The sequence below is a fragment of the Chiloscyllium plagiosum genome, chromosome 50 (genome assembly GCF_004010195.1).
Source record: "Chiloscyllium plagiosum isolate BGI_BamShark_2017 chromosome 50, ASM401019v2, whole genome shotgun sequence".
Lineage (NCBI taxonomy): Eukaryota > Metazoa > Chordata > Chondrichthyes > Orectolobiformes > Hemiscylliidae > Chiloscyllium > Chiloscyllium plagiosum.
This window is the reverse complement of record NC_057759.1, coordinates 6,361,913-6,366,562: the sequence shown is the minus strand read 5'-3', so window position 1 is coordinate 6,366,562 and position 4,650 is coordinate 6,361,913. Positions and strand designations below refer to the sequence as shown.

Below are 4,650 nucleotides of genomic sequence, written 5' to 3'. Positions count from 1 at the left end.
TAAACAAAAACAGATCTGGAGTTGATGACTGTTGTCAGGAACAAACGATCATCTGGTTCAAAATTGAAGATTGAGGTGAGGAGGAGTTTCTTCTCTGAGGGTTGAGTGTCATTGGAATTCCTTGCCACAGAGAGCTATGTGTGGGGACAGGAGCAGGTTTAAGGCTGGAATAGATACATAGATTCTTGATCAGCCAGGGAATTGAGGGTTACATGTTAAGTGCAGGAAAGTGGGCATGAGGAATGGTGCATCAGCCACAATGCTATTGAATGGATGAAGAGGTTCGAGGGGCTGAATGGCCTTCTCTTGTTCCTGTCTGTGATGGTCCTTAAGGGAGTGAAATCTGACCACCTTACCCGCTTTGCTCTGCATGTGATTCCTAACCCTTTGCAAACTCTTCACTGCCCTTCTGGCTGAGCAAGTCGATTGGTTCAAGGACATTTCGGAATTGCATCCACTTCCCACCTTGGCAGAGATGACCACATCCTGTTCAGACTACAGAGAAATAAAATTTGTCAAAGTCAGTTTTTGATTTGTTCCAAACATGTGCTTTGCCAAGAGAAATTGGTCTGTATAATGACCCCAGATATTCACACCTCCTCCTGTACACTCTGTCTTTCAGGCAAAGTTTGTTATTCTCATCCATTTTTATATCATGTAGCATGGAAACGGGCCCTTCAGCCTAACTCTCCCATGCTGACAAGGTTGCCCAAACTCAACTAGTCCCATTTATCTGCACCTTTCTTATCCATATACCTCTGCAAGGTTTGTGAAGGATTGTCGCTCAGGTTGAGGTTTAGGGTGTAGGTTTGATATCCAGACGTTTCATTACCTGGCTAGGTAACATAATCAGTGGCGACCTCCAAGTGAAGTGAAGCTGTTGTCTCCTGCTTTTTATTTATATGTTTGCCCTGGATGGGGGTTCCTGAGTTTGGGTGATGTCGTTTCCTGAGGGGTTGATAGATGGTATCTAGATCTATGTGTTTGTTTATGGCGTTGTGGTTGGAGTGCCAGGCCTCTAGGAATTCTAGTGGTTTGAATCTCTCACTGGTTGAGGTTACCATGAAGGACTCTCCTTCTCCATCTCTTCTCCTTGTGTGAGGCATGGTAACCCTGAGGTTAAACCATCACCTATCAGTTTGCTCTCTCGCGCTCTCTCACATTTGAGAGAATGCATTCCTCCTTATCTCTGTTTTCAATCTGCCCGGCTCCTTATCCTGAACCAATAACCTCTCGTTCTAGATTCTCCCAGAAGAGCATACATCCTCTCTTCATCTCCTTTGTCAATACCCCCTTTAGCATCTTATAGCCCTCAGTTAGTTTTCCTCTCTTCCAAACTCCAGAGAAACCGCTCAATCTCTCATCTAAGGCAAACCCTTCATCGCTGGAAATGATTGGGTGAATCTCTTCTGAACTGCCTCTGTCCTCGAAAGATCAAATTTGTACCAGTCTCTTTTCATAAGACTAACCTTTCATCGTGGCAATCAATTCAGTGATCTCCTCTGAACTCCCTCCAACTCAACTCCATCCCTCCTCGAGGAATGGGAACAAAACTGCCCGCAGTACTCCGGATGTGGAATCCCTTGTACAGTTGCAGCAACAATTATCTACTTCCATACTCCATTTCTTTCGCAATTAATGTCTTCCTTGAGACCTGCTGTCGCCTTTGCTCAGACGTTTTGAACTTTCTCTCCTAGTTAAATGATAACTTGCCTTTTTCAATTCTTCCAACTACCTATTACTCCACTTTGACAGAACTGTGAACTTGAACTCCAAGTTCCCTCTGTTCCACTACACTCCTCCATGAAACTCCTACCTTGATTTGTCTTTCCAAAATACAAGACCTCACACACTCTCAAAGTTATGCTGACCATTCCATATCAAACTCGATCTTTCCAATTGCATGTAAATCATATCTCTCAGAATCTTCAAGTAATTTACCTCAGATAGATTAAGGCTTAATGGTCATAGAGGTGTACAACACGGAAACAGACCCTTCGGTCCTACCCGTCCATGCTGACTAGATATCCCAAGCCATTCTAGTCCCACCTGCCAGCACACGGCCCGTAACCCTCCAAACCCTTCCTATTCATATACTCATCCAAATGCCTCTTGAATGTTGCAATTGTACCAGCCTTCACCACATCCTCTGGCAGCTCATTCCATACACATACCACCCTCTGTGTGAAAAAAGTGCCCTTAGGTCTCTCATATCTTTTCCCTCTCACGCTAAACCTATGCCCTCTAGTTCTGGACTCCACGACTCCAGGGAAAAGACTTTGCCTATTTACCCTATCCATGTCCATCATAATTTTGTAAGTCTCTATTAGGTCACCCCTCAGCCTCCACTCCAGGGAAAACAGCCCCAGCCTGTTCAGCCTCTCCTTATAGCTCAAGTCCTCCAACCCTGGCAACATCCTTGTAAATCTTTTCTGAACCCTTTCAAGTTTCACAACAGGAAGGAGACCAGAATTGCACGCAATATTCCAACCGTGCCCGAACCAATCTCCTGTACAGCTGCAACATGACCTCCTAATTCCTGTACTCGATACTCTGACCAATAAAGGAAAGCATACCAAACACCTTCGTCACAATCCTATCTACCTATGACTCCACTTTCAAGGAGCTATGAACCTGCACTCCAAGGTCTCGTTATTCAGCAACACTCCCTAGGACCTTACCATTAAGTGCATAAGTCCTGCTAAGATTTGCTTTCTCAAAATACAGCACCTCACATTAATCTGAATTAAACTCCATCCGCCACTTCTCAGCCCATCTGTAATCTGAGGTAACCCACTCCGCTGTCCACTGCACCTCCAATTTTGATGTCATCTGCAAACTAACTAACTGTACCTCTTATGCTCGCATCCAAATTATTTATGTAAATGACAAAAAGTAGAGGACCGAGCACCGATCCTTGTGGCACTCCACTGGTCACAGGCCTCCAGCCTGAAAAACAACCCTCCACCACCACCCTCTGACTTCTACCTTTTGAGCTAGTTCTGTATCGAAATGGCTAGTTCTCCCTGTATTCCACGAGATCTAACCTTGCTAATCAGTCTCCCATGAGGAACCTTGTCAAATGCCTTACTGAAGTCCATTTAGATCACATCTGCTGCTCTCCCAGGTTTTTCTTTGCAACCATTCTTGAATAATCGGACTTTGCCACCCTCTACTCTTCTGTGACGTCATCTGTGGCTAAATATCAGTCAGGTCTCCAGCCTGTTGCAGTGAGGACCTAGAAATTGGACAAACTAACAGATATAAGGGTAGAAAAGTCTCACTTTCTCCTAGAAAAGTCTCCTGGCCCTAATGGATTGCATCTGAGGGGACTAAAAGAGATGGCGCTCTTGGTAATTTTCTAAACTTAGCTGGACTCTGGGTCAGTTCTGCAGATTGGAAAACAGCAAATGTGATGCCACTGTTTAAAAAGGGAGATAGAGAAAACAAATGGGGAATTATAGGCCAGTTAGCTTAACATATGTAGTGGCAAGATGCTCGAGTCTATTATCAAGGAAGAAATAGCAAGGCATCTCAATAGAAATTGTCCCAATTGCCAGGCGCAGCAAGTCATGCTTAATTAATCTTCTAGAATACTATGAAGATATTATAAGTACCCTGAACAATATGGACCAAGTGGATGTGATATACCTAGATTTCCAAAAGGCATTCGATAAGGTGCCGTGCAAAAGGCTGCTGCATAAGATAAAGGTGCACGGCATTACAGGCAATCCATTAGCATGGATAGAGGGTTGGTTAACTAACAGGAAGCAAAGAGTGGGGAAATTTTAATGCTTTTCTGGTTGGCAATCAATGACTAGTGGTGTGCATCAGGGATCAGTGTTAGAATCGCAATTGTTTACAATTTACACAGATGGTGTGGAGTTGGGGACCACAGGTAGTGTGTTAAAGTTTGCAGATGACAAACGTTTAGAGGCATATGTTCAAGTGTGTGGATGAAGGTCTGACAGATGGAGTACAATGTTGGTCAATGTGAAGTCATCCATTTTAGTAGCAATAATAGTAAAAAGGACTATTATTTGAACAGTAAAAATTTGCAGTAAGCTACTGTGCAGTGGGATTTGGGTTTCCTTGAGTATAAATCACAGAAGGTTGGTCTGCGGATGCAACAGGTAAATACCAATGCAAATGGAATATTGTCCTTTATTGGTGGAGGGATTAGGTTTAAAAGTGGGGAGGATATGTTGTGGCTGTATAGGGTGCTGGTGAGGTCACATCTAGCATACTGCGTGCAGTTTTGGTCTCCTTACTTGAGAGAGGTACTGGCACTAAAGGGGGTGCAAAGTAAGCTCACTAGGTTCTTGAGTTAAGGGGGTTGCTTTAAGAGGAGAGACCGAGTAGGCTGGGATTATAATCATTGGAATTTAGAAGAGTGGGGGGGCGCGGTTGGTTGGGAGAGGAATCTTACAGAAACATATAAAATTATGAAGGGAATAGATGAGGACCAGTTCAAAATACGTACAACACAGATGGCCTCCTTCTTCAAGGACCGCAATTTCCCCCCTGACGTGGTCGACAGTGCCCTCCACCGCATCTCCTCCACTTCCCGCTCCTCCGCCCTTGAGCCCCGCCCCTCCAACCGCCACCAGGACAGAACCCCACTGGCCCCCACCTACCACCCCACCAACC

The 4,650-nt window shown here is 44.6% G+C and overlaps 1 long non-coding RNA gene across 1 annotated transcript in view; it reads right to left on the bottom strand.

The window, feature by feature from the left end:
- Positions 1-444: 444 nt before the first annotated feature.
- Positions 445-4,650, bottom strand: part of LOC122544652 — a 112,132-nt gene continuing 107,926 nt past the window's right edge. Inside the window, exon 4 of the long non-coding RNA XR_006310411.1 lies at positions 445-486. This is a non-coding gene — a long non-coding RNA (uncharacterized LOC122544652). The remainder of the gene's footprint in view (positions 487-4,650) is intronic.